General features: G+C 38.7%; 1 pseudogene; it reads right to left on the reverse strand.

Moving 5' to 3' along the window:
* Window positions 1-18,962: 18,962 nt before the first annotated feature.
* Window positions 18,963-20,207, reverse strand: LOC101571308 (annotated as a pseudogene).
* Window positions 20,208-22,175: the final 1,968 nt, after the last annotated feature.

The raw sequence follows: 22,175 nt of genomic DNA on the forward strand, positions 1-22,175 counted from the left end.
AAGAAACTTCAAAAAGTATATTTCCATTTTCTGTTGACTTAAAAATAGAGGTTTGTACCTATGTTATTTGCTTATTATTTCTTGCCTATATCTTGTAATATGAGAAACTACTTTGGCAATAACAATACACAATGTACTAACTATTGTTATTCTCCTAAAATCTTGTTTTGAGATTTTGTACCACTGTTTTTATTTTTTTCTTTCTTTAAAATAAAAATAACTGATGAAAAAAAATAAATATATTTGGTACAGGGTCTCACTACACAGCTCAGACTCATAGTGATCCTCTTGTTTTCATCCTCCCCAGTGCTGGGATTACAGATGTGTGACACCATGCCTGGTCACAGTGGCCGGCTCAGCATACCCAGGGGTGGGACCAGTGTAGTACATGGTGCTGGGGATGGAACCCTGGTCTCTGCACTTGCCTAAGCAGGCACTTAGTCCACTGAGCTATCTCACCAGCTCATCATTCTATTATCTTGACTAAGTTATTGCTTTCTGAGCCTTAGGCTCCTCACATTTAAAATCACAATCTGGAAGAGGTTGAGACTAAATAATTTCTAACATTACATTCTGCCATCACATTCTGTTCTACCAGTAAATCAAATCAGTTTACATTAATGTTCTCAAAATTTTCAGCTTCAGAACTATGTTGCACCTGCTAAGTAGCTGTTGCTCACTGATACCACCCTACCAAAGCAAACACGGCATGTAGGAAGGCTGAAAATAAACATTTCATAAAAAATAAATAATAAACAAAATATACTTTGAAAATTTTGCTACTGTGTTTACATGAATTTGTGTATTTGCATATTTGCAATATCCAGTTTAGGATTCTGGGTAACTGAATAATGAGAGAGAAAGAGACAGAGAGAGACAGAGAGAGAGAAAGAAAAAGAGAGACAGACAGACAGAAAGACACAGAGAGAGAGAGAGAGAGAGAGAGAGAGAGAGAGAGAGAGAGAGAGAGCTCAGCAGCATAAGTGCCTGCCCCACAAGCACAGTCCTGAGTTCAATCCCCAATATCAAAATACCTAAATATATTCAACATTGTTATGTTAAATAATAGTTGAACAATGGATATTTCATGACCATATTAATGAAGCCAACAGTCAACATGGTATATTAATCTGGTGATATAGAGCTGTTTCGTGTGACAGAATTTTGAGCCCACCGGCTGTTAATTTGCCCCCTCTGTGGGGATGTTCCAGTCCTTCAGTATTCTCCTGTCTGTTACACAGCTTCATGTGTGCTTGCTATCACAACTAACACTTACTAAACTCTCAATAAAGTCTAAAAACTATTTTACTCTCATCTAAGTTTTGTTTATCTGAAAAATACGTAGCATCTGGTGCCCAGGCTCAGGAGTTCATGGTAGGGCAGCTAGTACAATGCTGTGCCTCGGAAAATAGTCAGTATAACATAGCACACATTTACCAGTTGCCACCCTTCGTTGAGAGTGCAATGGTATCTAAGATACACTTTATAGGAGATCACAATTTACGTGCCAATAGATCATCAATTTTAGAGAAGCATCATAGCAACGTGCATATATCTTATGGATACACCCTACAGTCACAATTTCAGACTTAAATATTCCTTTATTGATTCCTTTTAGATATAATAGTATATATTCAAAATTAAAATATAGATTCTAGTAGATTCTGCTAGTCATAATAATTGAAGCCCTTTAAACCTAGGAAAGAATGCCAGATTATTTAATGCTTCTGGGTGAAACTAAGATGATAAAATATGATGAAGCACTACCCAACATCTGATATGCATTGGCTGACTTTTGAATGGAGAACACTAAATGCATTTATGTGGGGCAAAATATCTTCACATAGACACTTTTAATTTTATGGCTATCATGGGATTTAATAATAAAACCATGCTACTGACATTAACAGTTCTTCAACATTCCTATGGTATCACATAACTATTAGTATATATGAAGCTTGGGTAAATAGATTTGTGGGCTATATTCCTGCTGAGATTAAAATGATAAGCCTATCTACTTATCAGCAATGATGGTGTAGTAAATTTATTTTAACTCTGTAAACTACAGAAGTGAAATGAGTGAAATAACTTTTTTTATTCCAAATGCTTTCCTATGCCCAGTTCCTGAATATTTACTTCAATTTCAATTGTATATAAGAAAGAAACAGAAGAAAGAACTAAAAATGTCAAGATCAATGCTAGATGTAGTGATTAATATTCCAACCTAGAATTTTTGTATTGACTTATCTAAGTCTTGTGCATTTATAGACTGTGAATATGTTGGATTCAGAAGTTTGAAATAATTTTACAGATAAGCAATCTCAGGTCAACTAAAGAGAAATGATTTCTGTATGTTTATGGAAGGTTTCAATAGCAACAATGTAGATAATGTGCAGTTTTGTTTTGTTTTGTTTTGTTTTGTTTTGTTTTGCTGTGTCTTTTTTAATTCAATGTTGTTTCTTCCATGGCTTACCAATATAGAAAATATTTCTTTATTCTTAGTCTAAATATACATAAGAGTTACAAATTTTAATTTCAAAAATAAATTATTTTAATTATTAATTTGTATTGCATATTAAAAGTATGGATTAAATTAAGCTACTATACAAGGTGATCTACTTCACGTATCTTGTATTAGTTTATATTTGCTATTGTAATGATCATCTCTTTGTTTTAGTAATGGAAGTTTATTTTCAAATATCTTGTGGGTCAGAAATTAAAAAGGAGTCCTATGGGGCTAAAATCAAGGTGCCAACAGAACTACAGTTTTTTCTTTCTTTCTTTTCTTTTTTTTTTTTTTTTTTGGTAATGGGGGATTGAACTCAGGCCCTTGCACTTAGCCAGGTAGGTGCTTATGCCCCTGACCTAAATCCCTAGTCCTGCATTTTTTTCCTAGAGGCTCTAAGAAAGATTTTTTCCATGAATTCCCCAAATTTGAAAGGCTGTTCTCACTCCTGCACTCATTACCTAGATTCCCTGTAACCTTAGCTTCTGTCCTCCATCTCTGTCTCTGATTCTGACTGTTCTTGTCTGGATCCAGGGGAATATAATAAGCCAAAACCCAAATTCTAGAATAATCTCTGTATTTCAAACACCTTAATTTGGTAGCTTCTACAAGAATTCATTTGCCATATTAGGTGATATATTTGCAAATTTGGGGGATTTTGGCATCAACAATTATGGGGGAAAGACATTGATCACTCGCGCTACCCTGTAATACTGGGAAATAAGTGAGGGGAACAGATTTCTAGGAGTTTAAAAAATTCTACACAATTTGAATATTCTACAACCAAGGACAATTTAGTAAAGGGTTTCAAGCAAAGCAAAGACATCACTCAGTGAACATTTTGAAACATTGATGTATTGGATAAAAAAAAAGATTAGGAAAATGAAAGAGCATACAAACAGGCCTGAGCAAGATTTCATTGAACTTGATGGCTATCAGTATGTAGAAAAGACAGAAGGAAGAGAGGGAATGACTATGGTCTTCTGGATTGTGGGGGAGAGATGATACTCTTAATTGAGGTACAGAACACAGAAATAGTAAATCGTGGTGTGCTAAAGCTAATCACTTCGTGTTTGTGTCTATATAGGTCTTCACTGTTCAGAAAAACAAACCTGGACATAGCATTTATACAATGAAAAAAATAAGATTTCAAGATTATTACAGGTAGAAAGTATTTCAATAATTTTTTCCTGAGATTTGAGATAGACAAGTTGAGGACCAGAATAGAATAGACCTCACATAAACATCATGTACAAGGGGACAATTTCCTTCAATAATTACAGAATTTTCAGGCTAAATTATGGTTAGTCTGTCACTATCAAATAGAGAGTTCAAGGACACTAATTTCACACACAGTTTGGTTTGGCTTAGCTTTTTTCTCCTTAGCAAAAATTTCATTGTGTATAATTTTATAGCAGACAGCAAATTTTAAAATAGTTTTGCATCTCAAATGCAATTCACCTTCATAATTCTGTGAATATAATACAGAAACTTAAGCCATAATAATTTTCTTGTAAAAATAGGCGTCATAAGATTTTCAATGACAGAACTGAGTTAAGCCTCAAGCCCGGATTTCCTCCCCCATCCCACCCCAATACTACATCACATTTTGGCTTCCTAGTAATTGGAGTTTCTAATCAATAACTATGTATGGTAAGGCACCTTCAGTTTCTCCCTTTCTCCCCCAGAACATTGCTACACCACTATCATCTGTGCAGCTATATGGCAAAAAGGAGAGGTACCAGAAAGAGTTAGGAGGGAGCATCTGTTAGTTGCAGTGCATCTTCTGACATTGCTCCATTCTGTCAATTGTCTTGACCTTCTTTCTTAACTTTCTAGTGATTCTATCCTACAAGGCTTCATTTGCCATTGACAAAGCAATTCTTACTTTACACCCACTATAAATTCAACTGTAATAAATTTACTAGGAAAGGGGGAGCTGGTATTTAGAGTCACACAACTAATTTACCCTTTGTCTGAGAAGGAATACCGTTTCAACATCCCCCCACCTGAAGGGACAATTTACTAGGAATCTATTTCACCAGCATGGGTGAAGCAGGTATAAACTGCTAAAGCAGTGTCAACCAGCAGCTGAGTAAAATATCACAGAACTGCCTTTACTGCTTCAACATGGCCAACCAGTAGGAATTCAGTAGGTTCATGAACTGTTAGATAACATAATAAATATTGCCAAGCTGGACTTCCCAGGGACAATGTATCTAGAAGGGTGCCTTGATTTGGTATAATTGTCTTATGTGTTTCATGTGATTATGGCCTATTAGTTTGATTGTTAATCTGTACACATAATTAACTTTCTTTATCTCTATTTATTTATTTGGTATATGGTGTCACTACACAGCTCAGGCTCATAGTAATCCTCCTGTCTCAGCTTCATCAGTGCTTGGATTACAGGTGTGTGCCACTATATCTGGGGTTCCAGGGCTGGCACAGCATGTGGTACTGGGGAAGGAACCCAGGTCCTTACGCTTGCCAGGCAGACACTTAGACTGCTGAGCTATCTCCCTAGCCCATAATTAACTTTCTGACGATTTGCAAGATAAATAAATCTGAAGCTATTAAAATAAATGGTAAATGGAAGGAAGGGGAAAAGCAGAACTGAGGTATGTTATTGTAAATGTACCAATTCCCCACAATGAACATAAACTCTATGTACTACAAATGTGCACTAAGAATATCTTTAAAAATAAAAGTATAAGTGAATGAAATGAAAAAGTCGACTGATGCACACCCCAATATAGATACTAGCAGGTACCATGTGAATTAACGGCTGTGTAGCTCAGAATAACATCATAGATAAGCAAAGGTAACTTTTAGTTATGGTACATTCCAGAAAGTCAAAAGCAAATGAAAGCCACTAAAAACACTCTGTTCCAAGTTGCAGAAGGAAAATTTTTCTATGTGATGTTTTCATTTCTTAAATTGTAAAATATAGATTACAAAATTTAAAAAATTACAATGAGGGATATTTTCCCAAAGTGTCCTGCAGAATACAACTGAATCCATTGGTAGGTTCTGGGGTGGGGCAGATATTCCAGAGTATTTTAGTTGTAGTGATAGAAGGTATTATCATCATTATAATCATCATAGAGAATCCTACTAATTATCAAATTTGGTACATACTATGTGTCAAACATTATGATAAACACCTACCTATATTTCACTGAATCTAATCTGTATGCTAATATTGTAAGGTAAGGACTATCTCGTCTGTTTTTACAAATACCAAAACAGCACAGAGATACTAAATAATTTATCTAAATCATATATCTAATGTTCAGCAAAGTGCATTTAAAGCTCTGGGAAATCAATCCTACAGAAAGGAAGTCTGCATTATTATGTCTAGCATTTGTCAAATTTGACTCACAAGTCAGTTATACATGAGCCCTGTTGACACGTGGAAACACATTGATAAAAGATGCAGATAATTCACATGTCTACATAGGTTTTTCCAGGCCAGTATTAAGAAGAAAAAAACAGTGAACATGTTGGAAAATGTAGACCATATTAGAACAAATACTGTTTTATTAAAATTGACATTCACCTCAGCAGAAAGCACAAAAAGATGCACCTTTGGATTCCTAGGAATTTTAGGTATAAAAGCCTAACAAAAAGATTCATTCAACTGGATCAAATCGAGAGCCAATGATGGGAGTGCAGTGGAGCAAGCTCAGAGAACTCATAAAAGTGAACCATGAGAGAAAAAGTTAACTTCAAAACTTTGCCAGAACAATTAAGTATGAAGGCCAACAACTTTGCCCACCTTACTCTACTCCATAGCATACTCCAGTCTTGAGGAAAGAAGCAGAAAAGCAAAATGAAGCTTACTATACCATGTATCTGTTATGGCATCTTCCTGCTACAAAGCCTAGCAAAGTGAGCTGGGAAATTTGCACACTTGAACGTCAAATGCAAATTATTATATGAAAATTAACATTCTCATCTCAGAATTGTCATAATATTCGATGTCTAAAAATGATCATAGGGGGCTGGTGAGATGGCTCAGTGGTCTAAAGCACCTACTTAGAACAAGCTTGGCAAGGCATCAGGGACCGCGGTTCAATCCCCCAGCACCACATGCCAGCCCGCCCCGCCCCCTGGTGGGCTGAGCTGGCCACACACACACACACACACACACATATAAATAAAAAAAAATAAATAAATAAATAAATAAATAAAAATGATCATAAGGCCAGCCAGAAAGCTCAGTGGATTAAAGTGCCTGCTTAGGCTGATGCAGGTGCTGGAGGTTTCATGTCTAGGGTGCTGTGCAGTCCCCACCCCTGGGGCATGCTGAGACTGCGACTGAGACTTGGCGTGGTGGCACACGCCTGTATCCCAGCACCTGGGAGGCTGTAAACAGGAGGATCACTATGAGTCCGATCTGTGTAGTGAGACCCTGTAGACCCTTACTAAACACATAAAAAGAAGATCATCAGTTATTTCATTTTATGAATAACTAGAGAGAAGTAGAACTACCTAAAATTTTTGTCTAGGTTGAGAGAAATAATTCACCTGTTAAATTTAAAACTTCAGTAAGAGGAGGTAAGAAAAAAGGTTTTTCTTCATGATTTCATTACACAAATGGAACCTGTTAGATGAAATAATGCTAATTAATTAATTCAGCACAAAACTGTGATTCAGTGAATAGGCTCAGCTCTTTCTTCAACTTTTGGAAACATTCAGCTGTCATCTCTATAATTTTTACTTTATTTTGGAAGATATAAGTATGTGACAGCTTCTCAATCTGTTTTTCATTTCTCTCAATAAGTCTACTTCAATATAAATTGGCTTAAGAGTCGGGCAGGTGTGTTGGCAGAAACAGGATCTGCCTCTCCTCCAGCTCTACCTCCGTTCTCTCTCTGCTGTTGGAACTCAGATCCTAGGACTGAGGCGCTACTGGGAAGTCACTGAGGCTGAAAAGCCAGTTGTCCTATCAGGAGTGAGCTGCAACCCCTGGAAACATCTCTAGGAGTCTTGGTCTTACTTGGTAACTGAAACTATATGCTCGGAATGTCTTTTTTTTTTTTCTTTTTTCATCTAGACCAAATGAAGTCTATTGTTCCAATGCATATAGCAAAGTCAACATAGAGTAAGTAATTAAGCAAACAATACTGTTTCTGAACTAATTCAGCTACCTGAATGAGTCTACTCAGTTGAGTAAGATTTAAGTATCAATTTGTTTTCTTGTTTTATGTATTTAGTATGGGGTCTACAGGGTCTCACTACACAGCCCAGACTCATAATGAGCCTCCTGTTTTCAGCTTCCCAAGTGCAGAGATTAAGGCACAAGCCACCACACCCAGTCTCAGTTGCTGTGTCAGTGCACCCTGGGGGCAGGGCCAGCACTGTACCCTATGGATCAAACCCCGGTTCCTGAAGCCTACCTAAGCAGGTGCTTTAGTCCGCTGAGCTATCTGGCTGGCCCTTAAGTATCAATTTCTCCGGAAAGTCATTGCTGACTATTCTGCCCCAAGACATATATAATTCTGTTCCCTTCTATCATTTTTTTTATCTCTAGCATTACCTGTGTCACATGTGACATAAGGAGTTTTTGAAGCTACAGTTACTACATGTTGAGTACTATACCATATATACCAGGAATGGCGATATATTCGTTCACATACACTGACTTGTTTAACCATTCTTTAAAATTCATTAAGCAAAGAAGAAGTATAGCTCAGATTGGCACCTTCCTCAGTTTAGCTAGTAAGTAAAACTGCTGGTATGTTAGTTTGTTGTATAATGTTGGTATAATAGTGTCTCTCTCTATCTATCTATATATCATATTTTGTACAGACATTTAGATAGTTCTTTCTATACATTGCTATATATGATATAGAGACATTTATCTATAGATATATTCACATCTATAAAATTATCATGGCTTGACTAGTCATTTTTAAACTTTACAAGGATGCAAAAATATACTAATATGATCATGCTATTTTTCACTTTCAGTACAGTACTCAATAAATTCCATGAGCTGTAAACTGTGAATTAAAACTACAATAAATTCTTTCTTTCTTTTTCATATGAGGTCTTTCTATGTAGTTCAGGCTGGCCTTGAATTCACTGTGTTCTCCAGGCTGGTCTTGAACTCATGACAATCCTCCTGCCTCAGCCTCCCAAGTGCTGGTATAGTAAATTTTGAGTTAAAAATTTTTTGAATAAAAATCACATTGCCATTAATGCCCCACAAGTACTCCTCTTTCTTCAAACACACTTACCGCACGGTTCTTGCCACCTTCTGCAGCACTTCAGCTTTTGGGAGTGTTTTTACTTGTACTCACATGGCTTCCCAGTCCCTGAATTGATTCCAAATGATTAACGTTGATGGTCATTTTCACTTTGAGGAAAAGCAAGAAGTTGCAAGGTGGCAGATGCTGTGAATAAGGAGGATGAGCACACAGTGTGATGTTTTTGTGAGTCTACCTTTCTGTTAGATGGCACTTGGCAGAAATAGTCACTGTATTATGGATCACAACTTTGAGAAACATTCTGGAAAGAGGACTTCCAGAACTGCTTCACAAAGTGGTGAGAATGTTGGGATAAGTGTGTTTGCAGTGAGGTGTGAGTATTCTGAAGGGAGCCGATGGCACTATATTTTTCACTGTACTAAGGGTTTTTAAAAATTTAAATGTTCACTGTATATTTCAATCATATCAATTTAACACATTATTCTGAAATAGAATGTAATAAATGAGTTTTCAAAACTAGTTTAATATAAATATCTCAAGTGTTTTTTAGGCATATAAGGCCATACTCTAAAGTTTGGTAGGTTAGGTGTATTTTCTGCTGATAATATTTTCAATTTAAACAAGTGGCTTGTGTACAGCCTCTGCCTATTACTTTTCACTCATTGTTGGGACAAAATATCTGACACTTAAAATTAAGAAAGGAAAAGTTTGTTTAGTTTATAGTTTGTGGATGTTTCAGTCCATATCTGGCGTTTCCAAGGCAGAGTGGCATGTGGGAGAGGACAGCAGTTCATGGTGGCAGAAAATGGCAAAATAGCAAGAGCAAATAGGGAAGAGCAGCAGCGGAAGTAGGCCTCTCTCCCTTTCTTATATAGCATTCACACCCATAACCCCAGCATTGGGTCATGAATTAATCATAACCTCTAGGAGCTCACTGTCCCATCACGGGACCAGGCTTTGGGGGAACAACTAGACACACACTGTAACAGCTTCACATAAATGATACATACAGGGCAGACAGCTGAGTCTAAAATCAATGGAGTAAACCAGCTGGAAATTCAAGTAAGAGTTTTTGTTGCAGTCTTCAGTCTGAATTCCACAGGGAATCAAGCTAAAAACTCAAGCAGGATTTCTATATTGTATTACTGAAGTACAACTCTGGTGAGAAATTGAAGTCTTGTTTCTTACAGTTTTCAGCTAACTGGCTGAGGCCACCTACATCACAAACGATAATACCCTTTACTAAAGTCAGTGAATTTAAATGTTAAAATAACATCTTAAAAAACTACCTCTGCAGTGAACCTGGACTATTGCTTGGCCAAACATGTTGACACTATGGCCTAATCAAGTTGGCACACAAAATTAATCAGCACTGGTGGGACACAACCCCAGGTTTAACTCAGAAATCTCTGTCTTCACCACTATGTTATGCTGCCGTCTGCATGTAATATCTGTACCTACAGTGCCTAGTGCTTTTTTTGTGTGTGGTACTGGGGATTGAACTCAGGACCCTGCACTTGGCTGGCAAGCGCTTATTCTACTGAGCTATCACCCCAGCCCCCAGGGCCTAATGTTGAACTTGGTGACAAGTAGATCTTAGAAAATATATGACGAGTAAGTAAATGCACACATATTGCAAGTGTTTTCTGGAACTGTGAAAGAAGATTGGAGGGAAATAATATGTCTGACATTAGATGTTTAATATACAAACAATTTTAAGATGAAAACACAACTGGCTTAAAAGAATTCTGAAGAAAAAAAAATATATATATACATTTTTTTTTCTTTTTTTGCGGAACCGGGGATTGAACTCAGATCCTTGCGTTTTTCCAGTCAAGCGCTTATCCTACTGAGCCATCTCCCCGGCCCAAGAATTCTGAAAATAATGGAGACAAAAGGAGAGTGATAAGCACAGCCTTAGTGATTACATAACAAAGGTTTAAAGGTATATGAATACTCTGATTTCAGAAATGACAAGAAAGGGGGCTTTACGGGATAGCTCAGTTGTTTAAGGTGCTGCTTGGGCAAATGTAGTCAGACACATAGGATCATGGTTCGATTCCCAGCACCAGACCTGCACTTAAGGCACCCTAAAGTAGCCAAAAAAAAAAAAACCCTCCTTCTAGGGGCCTGCTGTTTAGCTCAGTTGTTTAAGCGCCTGCTCATACAAAGGCAGTCAGGCCCAGGATACCACCACGGTTCGATATCCAGCTCCACATGCCTTACCAGACCCACCCTTACAGCAGCCTAAGCCAGACCCCCCCAAAAAATCCTTCAAAAATGACAAGAAAATAATAAACTTAGAAAGAATAAACAAAACTAACAAAGGGAAATTAGATAACTCTTGGAAATAGTCCATAAACTTCTCTGTGAATATCAAATTTTGATTCTCTTTATATTGCCTCACTCCAAAAATACTGTTGTTAGATACAGAACTTCAGGTGGCCACTTGCTAGTACTCATGAAACATACAACTTTCTAGCAAAATACAAACCCATCAATTGTGAAGCTTGTATACTGCTGTTCAATCATATCAAAGATCTTTAGGGGACAAAAGATAAGGTAAATGGAATATGAGCCCCTGAGGAGACACACAGTATGATGACAGTAATTGTCAACACGAATCAATGGAGACAGTGGATCACAGAAGCCCCAAATGCCTCAGCCAAATATTCGTTCTGATCTGTTTGAATGCAAGAACCCACGGGGGGGATGTGAAAAGAATTTCAAGTAAATGTATCATTAAAAGTGTAGTTGTGCCAGATGACTTATGTTTAAAAATTTGGCCATGATTCACAGAACTGCAAACATGAACAAGTCAAATTTTCTCTTTTACTGGATTCCAAATTTAAAGGAGAAATTTATTGCACTTTTCTTATCCTTGGCCCATATTAATGGCACAAATAAAAGAAACATTGCATTCTTGTTAATTGATGTCAATAAAATACTGTGTCCTATTTATGTCAATGTCTAAGCATTTTAATTCCAGTCATGGAAGTAGTGACAAAGTGGTTCCTTGCATAATTGTCCCTACTTTCATCCTTTTATCAGAGACAATCTATGAGTAAAACAAGCAGATATTCTAGAAGTGTTAAAACCAAAGTATGGCAACAGTCCCGAGATATATGACAAGATTAACACTAGTCAAAGAGCCAGGCAACAAATGCTTGTATTCTGATAAGAATAAAACTTACAAAGTAACCATATCTACTAATTATTTTGCTTCCTCAAATGTTTTATCTCCTTTCACTAAGGCTTGTATTGTGGAAATTAATTAGCAAAGATTGTCTTCCTAATCTCTATTGAACAGAACAATGTTGAGAAAAATTATTAGAATGGCTAAAGGGAGAATGTGGGTCCTTTGAAAGGAACTGTTTCCTGCTTTTCTATCATATCAGTATTTATGGGGTGCAATAACTTATGTGGCAGTATTTTCACCCTTATTTGTAATGTTTTTCAAATATGTGTTTCTGTAAATTTCAAATGTTGATATACTCTATGAATAATATCTCCAAAGCCTCCTCAATGTCATATTTAGAAAAACTTCTAAGAATATCATAGCCTTACATCATTACTCAAAAATCTTCTGCTTTAATATGAAATCTTTCCCTTGACTTCCTCAGTACTGTTAAGGGTGCTTCCACTTTTCATTCAATAGGCTGAACACAGGCAATTCATTCTTGATGAAGTTGATCTCTCCCTCTGCCTAACCCAAGGTGTCTCCATGTTTCATCCCACATCTCTAGCAGCTCTTGTATGTACACTACTTCTAGCATTCAAAAAGTATCACTTTATTGACATCTGGTATGGTTTGCATCAAAAATGTTCCCCTAAAGCCATGTTCTGGGGCTTCAATGCCAGCTGATGGGCTTTTGGATTACTGGATTATGAGAGCTTTAACATCACACTTGGATTAGTCCATGGGAGGAGTCATGGTCTGATGGCATTATTAAGGAGTAATGGAATTCTAGAAGGTGAGGCCCAGTTGAAGGGAGGTGGTCACAGCAGGAAGGGTGACCCTGGGGACTATGTGTTACCCCATGAGCCTTCCTCTTTGCTCTTTTCCTCTCTCTGATTCCTTGCTACCACAAGCTGAGCAGCTTTGGTCCACTATACCCCTGTGCCATCATGCTATGCCCACTTTGGCTCAGAAACAATGGAACCAGCTGACCATACACTGGAACCTATGAAACTCAGCCGAAAGAAGTCGCCAGGGATATAGTTCAGTGGCACAGTGCTTGCCTGGCCAGCACAAGGTCCTAAGTTTGAATCCTGGTACCAGAAAAAAAAAGAAATCATTCCTACTTTAAGTTATTCTCCTCAGGTATTTTGTCACAACAATGGGAAATTGACTAACACAAAATATAACTAAAGAGTAAATGTTTCCATTAATTAATCAGTTAATTAAATACATTTATAATACTAAAAATTGCACCTGTTGAACCACACTGTTTTATGACTTTATGTATTTTAATGACATTAGTAGTTACATACATGTACACCACAGAAATAGTATTGCTTGCCAATACTTCTGCTAGGCATTTACAAATATATGTACATGTTTCCAATTTGATGTCAATACTAAAACTATCACAGTTTTTGACACCTCACTATGTAGTCCAGGCTGGCCTCCAACTCATGGTGATCCTCCTGCTTCAGCCTCACCGAGTGCTAGGATTACAGAGTGTGCCGCTATGTCTAGTATTACATTGTTTCATCGGCTGTCCTTTTAGTATGTGTCAACCTATGTTAAGCTCCTACCACCTACATCAGAGAATCCATGTACCTCAACCACTCACTGGCATTCTGGTCACAGCCAAGGTTTATAGGAAATATTGATGTTGAAGAACTAACACTCTTTTGGAAAAACTCAAAATTTTGACTGTTGAGAATTAGAGGATTAATAACTTCAAAGTATCATGTCATTTTGGCATAGGGCTCCTCTGAAACCTTTCAGCCATGCTTTGGGGTGGTAGCGGCAGCAGCTCAGTAATGCACCACGTGGCTTCCTTCTTGCTCTTACCTCTTCACCTGCTTATGCCCCTTTCATCTCCCAAATAAACTAATTTCTCTTGAACAGGAGTCTCTGGATCATACTATCAGTATTTCAACAATTCCCCAAACATTTGAGTTTTTGTCACTTTGTATTTGTCATCGTAGATGGTGCTGCCACAAATACTTTCATAGGAAAGAGGCTTCTTTCTTTCAAGTCACTTTCCTAAGCTGTGTTTCAAAAACGTGATTCCTGGATGAAAGGATGTCCATAAATATGCATCTTCTTTGCATTAGTATGGTGCACATTGAAACAATTGGAAGAACTTTCAAGCTACCACTATATTCTCTGTATTTGATTGAGTATAGCCTCACCATAGTTTTATACTATAACCTCATGAGTTTTATTTTTTCATAATGTAGTCAAATGAGATAGTAGCTCTCTTAAGATAGTCTAGATTGCCGGGGAGATGGCTCAGTAGAATAAGCGCTTCCCTGGCAAGTGCAAGGGCCTGAGTTCAATCCCCGGTTCCACCAAAAAAAAAAAAAAAAAAAAAAGAAAAAGAAGATTATTTATTTTTTTGGGGCTGGAGAGATGGCTCAGTGGTCTAAAGCACCTACTTAAAACAAGCTTGCCAAAGCACAGGGACCGCGGTTCGATCCCCAGCACCACATGCCAGCCAGACCCGCCCCCTGGTGGGCTGAGCTGGCCACACACACACACAATAAATAAATGTAATAAATAAAAATAAATAAATATAAAAAAAAGATAGTCTAGATTTCCTGATAGCAGGAATAGTGTTGATCTTTTTATTGTGTTCACCAATATGTCCTAATTATTTGATGCATAATTGTTCTTTAATAAACATTTGTGAAACTGACTAAATTATTGAATCTTAGTTATTTATATTGATTTTTTGACTATCATTATTGAGTTAGTAAATACTTTAGAGGTGCCCAATATAGAAAATGCAGAATAAGTATTTTGACTCTCTCCAATTTCCTCCTAACTCCAAAGTAGATCAAATAACGGGAATTAGATTAATTTGATGGGGAAAAGAGTGTCCTTGACAGTAAATACAGATAATGTAATTGTTTTTTCTCAGAAAGAAAAGTAAAGCAGAAATTTTTGGATCTTGTTTTATTTTCCAACAATCTCATATTTTTTTCATCCTTTGCATACGGGAATTTAGAGATGTCCTTAGAGTCCCTGTGCAGTGTCAGACAGACACAAAGGAAGCTACTGTGATACTACCACCCACTCTCCCTTCTCACTACATTTTTTTGCCTGACACATAGCAGTCTGAAAAGAAGGGAGATCTTTCAAGATGTGAGTATATCAAATTGGGATGAGTCTTGTCTCTTGAAGGTACAGAAAAATAGAATTCTGGTATTAGCTTAGCTATTGTCTCCAGCTCATCTTAGGGTAGAGCTCATTTTATCAATTCACTGTCAACCATCAAGACAACCATCAAGCAAGAAGGCTGCCTAGCGTTCAGCTGGAAGTTGACAGGCGGAGGTCAAAGAGAATCTGGAGTCTGAGAAAAGCATAAATTGTAGAGAAGAAAAGAATTGAGACAGTGGACAGCATTGAGAGTGGTTGGGGAAACATCAGGGATGAAAGCTCACAAGATAACCAAACTGAAAATGCACAAAAGAAACACATTTGCTTATTTTTTCATCAAATATGTAGGATGTGTCCACTATGTTTTAAGAATTTGTCTTGGCTGGACCAGCCAGATGCTCAGTGAGCTAAAGCACCTGCTTTGGCAAGCTCAGGTACGCTCAGGGATGGGACTCAATCCCCCAACCCCCACAGGCCAGGCTGTCCCTTCCCCTAGGGTGTGCTGAGCCAGCCACAGAGTCTAGGTGTGGTAGCCAATGCCTCTAATCCCAGCACTGGGGAGGTTGAAAACAGGAGGATCACTACAAGTCTGAGCTGCATAGTGAGACCCTGTAACAACTGAATACATATTAAAAAAAAATTTTGTCTTGGTTCTTGGATTGCTATGAACTTGTGTACGTGTTTAGAAGTATATAAAACAAACATGAACCCTGACATCAGGGAATTTGCATTGTTTTTGGGAATTAAACAACTTTGACAAATGACTTTTGCAAGTAAAAATCTAGCCCATAAGAGAAAGCCACAAAGAAATTGGATCCGGAGTACATGTGGAGGAAGTTAGCCTTTGATAGGAGAAAGTCACCTTTTTGTTGCAGTGCAGTATGGTACAGTGAAGAAGCAGGAAATGCTAGAGATTGGAATTCTACAGGCTTGTGGCAGGGAAACTAGCAATGCCTGATTGTTGTCGAGTGAAATTTAAAACAAGGCCATCAGCCAAGAGTGAGGATAGGAAGAGTATAGGCAACATATGAGGAGATGGGGGCGCAGCTGGAAACTTGGATGCTTGTCTCAAGATGGCATTTATTTTCCTTACCTCTGTTCCACAATGATGTGGGCCAATTCCTCACACTTAGCACCTAACTGCTTCTCTGTCGGCTACATAGAGAGCTGGCTAAATAGAGCAAAGCTTGACTGAGAGCTTTTAAAACAGGTAAGGTAATAAACAGGAAAAAATTGAAAAAATGTTTATTACCACTTAAAAACGGTAACTTCAAAAACAGTTAAATTGAAAACCACACTTATTGAGTTAACAAATCAGAGTTAAAAGCAATTTAATTTTTAAAGACCTACCTTGAGTTCAAAAAAATAGTGAAACTACTTTATTAATTTAATTGTTTTGAAGTCAGTGTTTTGGAACTCAATAAAAATTGTTTTTATTACTTTCATTTTCCCCAGCTTTCTTCCCTACTCAGTCAGTTTCCCTTTGTCACATGACAGGCCCAGCTGGAAACACTTTCTCATGTGCATTTCTTACATTTAAATTTTATTTGCTAAACTCAACCCCCAAAGCCTTTATTGGTTGGTTTACTGTGAATTCTCTTATATGCCTTACATACTGTCGTGTGTGTGTGTGTGTGTGTGTGTGTGTGTGTGTGTGTGTGTAGGGATATGACTACCACAGGAACACACAGCATGGCAGGACAGAGACTTCCAGAAGCCAGGAGCTACAGCCCAACCTCTGGGGCTATCCATCAGCCAGCGGGCCCGTGTTCAGGCAAAGGCAACAGCTCAACTGTAAGGACTTCCTCTGTCGTAGCAAGGAATCACCAGAAGATGTGGGGAACTGCCAAACAGGGAAGGCCACTAAGGTTAATGCTAGCAGGGATCCACTGCGGATGTCAGTGGAAGACAGGACGGAAAGTACACAGGCTCCTTGGTCTTTCTCTGGCCTTGCAGTGTCTCTCCAGCGCCCTCTCTCGGTAAAGCGTAACAGGAGCCAAGGAGAAAAGAAAAGGAAAAACTTCAGGATCCAGCTCCAGAATCATATAAGGCGACAACATGCACAGTCCGATATGAGAGAGAGAAATTGGCGTTCACACTAAGCTCTTCTCTTTAAACTTTAAAGTTGTCATTTTTTGTCTTTTTAAGGCAGGGTCTCACTTTGTAGCCCAGGGTGGCCTAGAACTCCCAGTGATCCCCTTGTCTCAGCCTAGACCTGGCTTCAACTTCCTTATTAGATATTGCTTTTTGTCATTTGGGGTCTGTGGCTGGTGTTGCTCTCTGTCAGATGACACATAGAGTAAAGGTTCTTCCTGAACAAAGGACTGTCTGGTCTTCCTGTCTTCCCCATGCACCCCATTGGAGGAAGTGAGGAGATGGAAGTAGTGTTATATCAAGCAACAAGCGTAGTATGTCAAGGTTGATTACTGGTAGAGCAGATTTTCTGATCCTCAGCACTATGGTCTCTTCCTAAGTCACCACTTTTAAGATACCACAGTATAGATTATGCTCTTTAACCAGTATCTGTGCTTCTGTCAGCCTTCTATTTAGGATAATAAATCTAACATTTACAGAGAAGTACAAAACACTCTTGTGGGTCTTTTGGGAAATTTCCAGTAGCTGCAAGGAAAAGTTGTTATTATGTTACATGTAAATGTGTTTTTAGCCTCAGAAGGGAAAAATAAACATAGCTTCTATAAAAAGAAACATAACAGCATATGAGAATTGCTAGCTTAGTTAAGAGATAATCTTAAGGGTTTTATGTAAAGTATTTTCAATATACAAGGAAATTGAGGAGTGAACTGCACAGCAACTAGCAATGGTTACTACGGTTACAAAGGTAAACTTTATTCCTGGTTAGTGAATAGGTGTTGTTGGATGTTGGCCATCATATTCTTCCTGTGTGGGCTTTAAACTCTTTAAATAACTAGGAAAGAAAACGGAGGGAAGAAGAAAAAGATGCAGGATTTCAGCAAGTCTGTCTGCAAAAAGATAAAAAGAATTTTCTGGGGGAAGTTACTTCTAGTGCTCAGTAACAGAGAGGTAAAAGTGATGCATTGCTTTGATAGAACTTCTGGGATAGAAGCCTGCCTATGGGGGTTTCTGAACATCCACAAGGAGCCGATTTGAGCCAAAGAGGAAGCAGGGAAACAGGGCAAGGTGACAAAGTTTTATACTAAAGCTGCTCTGTTCACATGAGACCAGACCTTTCTGTCAGCTCAGCTAAAACAAATCGTTGGCTGTCCAAAGCCCATGAATCCAGATGCTTGGTTAGGGTGTGGAGAGATCTCCTAGCACTAAGAATTAGGTGAAATCAGGTGGAAGAGGAGAATCCTTGGGATGTCCTCCCTGTGACCTGCTCAGAAAAGAATCCTGGTTTTCTGCAGGTATATGATTCAGGAAGCTTGTACTGAAAAAGCAAGGGCTTTGGAATTAAGACAAATATGGACTTAAATCCTAGGTTGTATAAATGACCAAACATCTCAGAGTTCCCATTTCCTTGTGAATAAAGTATGTGCCCAATTGCAGGGCCATTCAGGAGATTTAATAGTCTATAAAATTAAGATAAACGAGATACATAAGCAAATAAGATATGCCACTAAAGCATCTACCTCTATGCCTGATCTATGTGTTTGTTAGATGATATGATGGCATTTGGTGCTAATATTAGCACTGCCAGTATGAATGCTTACACTATTGTAATTATTAGACCCATTACTACTTCTTTTGAGCCATGTCCTGAGGAAAGAACCATGACAAAACCAGTCTACAGATCAGGTTTTATATGATTTTACATCCTACCTTTGAATCTTTTTTTTTTCTTACTGCCTCTGACCAGGTCTTTATTCAAAATAAGCTGTCCAAATTTATGGCACTTGTATGGGATAGAGATTTTGAGAGTTTATGCAGCAGGCTTCTTTTTCTTCAGCAGTTTTATTTTCTGTGGTTTCTTGGGAGCTGCAGGCCTTTTCCCCAAAGGCTTCTTCACAGGCTTCTGGGGACCAGCAGCTTTCTTTCCTTTCTTCTCTTCCACAGGCTTCTTGCTGGCAATTTCCTTCTCTTTCAGTTTGGCTGCCTGCGCAGCTGCTTTAGGCATAAGGATCTTGTGATTCCTGGCCTGGTGAAGAATGGTGTTCTGGCACATGGGCTTTGCATATGGGTTCAGACTCAGCATGATTCTCAGGTTCTGCAGAGGATTCTTCTTCAGGACTCTTCGATGGATCTTCTTGCGTGGTGCTCGGAGGGCTCTTTGGATCTCTGGACTCTTCAAGATTCTGCTCAGATCTGTATTGATCATCTCGTGCATAGGCAGGTTATAATGACTCTTGAGGGTAGCAGCTTTTCACCAAGTGCCATATAGCTCATCTAACTTCCAGAAAGCACTTTCAGTCCAAATGCAGAAATGCCCCACATGCCCACCAGGAGCAAGTTTCAGAATATTCAGTTTGCTTACATTGAGCAGAGTAACACCCGGGATATTTCTGAAGGCCTTGATGATGCCACTGTCTTCATTATAGATGATGCAAGGTCCCTTGCGCTGGATGTGACAGCGGTTTCTCATCTGGCCCTTGCTGGCCCTCATTCGCTGAGAGGTGCAGACCTTTTTGATATCATTCCAGACCTTAAGTTTCTTCAGGAGCAAAACTGCCTCCTTAGTCTTCTTGTAACCTTCAACTTTATCTTCCACCACCAATTGAAGTTCTAGAACTTCCTCAATTCGATGACGTTTGGACATGACCAGCGCTGGCAAGGCCAAGGCAACCAAGGCTGAGCGGATGGTATAGCACTTCTGGGTTGTGTTGACTCTGAGGTGCCAACGGGGCCAGGCTTTTGTTGGTGCAAACATGCGGCTTCCCCGACAAATACTGCCAAAGGCACCTTGGCTGGAACAGTGGGTTCCACCACCACAAACTCTGGGAATTCGAGCCACAGCTCTGCCAGTCCCTCAAGACTTGGCACTGGTCTGATGATGTGCTAATTTGCTGACAGCATCTGGCTGTCTGTTATTTTTCTGCAAGTTGGTGTGAAGAAAATTCACAATATCTGGTCGAATGGGAGTCTTGAACACAGCAGGCAAGGTGACATTTTTGCCAGATGACTCCCCCTTTTTGGAGTACATGGATAACAGGGGACAAGCACAAGCCATGGCAGGGAGAGAAGAAGGCCACACTCCTCCCGACCTGGCAGCTCCCACAGGAAAAGCCTACCTCTGAATCATGAAGAGCAGACAGGATCAGGCACAAATACATAAATTAATGTCCATTGCATTCACTCCCATCCACGACAATCTAGACACCCAGCCTTTTCCCTTAAGCATGCCAGAAAGGTTGTAATATTAGTGAGACAAACTATGCTTCTCTAAAAATACACAAGACAAAATCTAAAAGTCATAAAATGATCGAAAACAAGTGCTGAAGCATGAATGCTAAGTGGATATAATGGTTTTATGATGACCTGAATCTCCTAATATCTACTAACAGATTAAATTAAACAAGAACACACTTGAATTAAAATGATAAAATATTCTATGAACACTACAGTATCAATAGAGCCTAGAAAGTTGAATAAAAGCAAGTTAGGTGAAATGTGTGAAAATGAAAAAGAATGCAGTAAAGTGATTGCTTGGTGAAATGAAATAGTCATATGCCATATAACAATGTTCTCAGAAGAAGTAAATCAGCTAAGGACATGGTTCTCAGAATATACCCATATTATTAAGCTATGTGTGATGGTTGTTTAATATTCCAATCAAATTATGCAATATAAAGAAATCATCTGAAAATAAATTTTGTCTGGATAAGCTGTCTTTTTAAAATGTAAGATAAAATAAGACACATCTTATAAAAGGACGCACTCAGAGTGCAGACAGGGGCAAGTGACATATATCTCACTTACAGGCAAAGAGCTGGTCATTAAAGAAACAATTCTGAGCCCAGCGTGGTGTATGTCCCTCTGCTCTCATATGACAGTGGAAACACAAGTGAGTACAATTTTAGAGCAATTATAAAGATTTGTTAACTGTTTTTTTTAATTTTCTTAATGTGTGTGTGTGGTTTTTTTATGTATTTGGTACAGGGTCTCACTACGCAGCTTGGACTCATAGTGATCTTCCTGTTTTCAGCCTCCCCAGGGCTGGAATTACAGGCATGTGCCACCACACCCATCCTTGTTGGCTGGCTCAGCACACCCGGGGGTAGGGCTAGTGCAGCGTTTGGTGCTGGGGGTTGAAACCCAGTCGCTGCACTTGCTTAGGCAGGTGCTTAGTCTGCTGAGCTATTTCACCGGCCCTGACTTGTTAACTGTTAAGAGTTGATTTTTGAGCTCTAGAAAGACAGACTTAGGATAACATCTTCGCTCTATCGCTTATAAGCTGTGTGATTTTTGACAAATTATGTAAGCGTTCTATGCCTCCAATTTCTCATCTATAGTATGTGGCTATGAATAATGCCTTCTTTATAAAGTAGCCATGAAAAGCAAATACAGTCATCCTTTTAAAGAACTTAGTACACAGCAGAGCATTAGCATGAGCTCAAAAAAGGATGGACACATGTCTTGTTACCTTACCTTAGTTCACAGGGATAGGGAAGCCGGGGGGGGGGTACTCAGTAGAGCTCCACATCAGAGTCCAGAGAAGCTAACCCGTTGGGCCAGTTGTATAACAGGCATTTGTAGAAACAAGGAGAATGGGGTAACTTTGAAGATTTTGGAGCTTTTCCCAGATTGATTGAAAGGAAACCAGAAATATATTGTTTTTTGATCTGTATCACAGTATCTGTGCCCTCAGGGTAAACCTCTTCCACCAGCAACAATAGGAGAGTCTGAGGATTACCACAGAAGGGGAATTTCCTTTTCCTCTTCCTCTCTCTGAATCACTAGGACTGAACCCAGGATAACACAAACGCCATACAAGCACTCCGCCACTGCAAAACCCATGGAGCACGATCTTTGGAAAGAAGAAGCAAGCCTCAGAAAAGATCACCCACATAAATATTTTCCTAATAATGGCATTCTCTGCAGAAAATCCTTAAACAACTGTGTCCCAAGCAGCTGAGTTCAAAGATTCTGACCAAAAACTTCCAAATAGTAACTGAGATAAAGGTTTCAAGTCATCTGT

This window comes from Octodon degus, unplaced genomic scaffold (genome assembly GCF_000260255.1).
Source record: "Octodon degus isolate 3935 unplaced genomic scaffold, OctDeg1.0 scaffold00181, whole genome shotgun sequence".
Classification (NCBI taxonomy): domain Eukaryota; kingdom Metazoa; phylum Chordata; class Mammalia; order Rodentia; family Octodontidae; genus Octodon; species Octodon degus.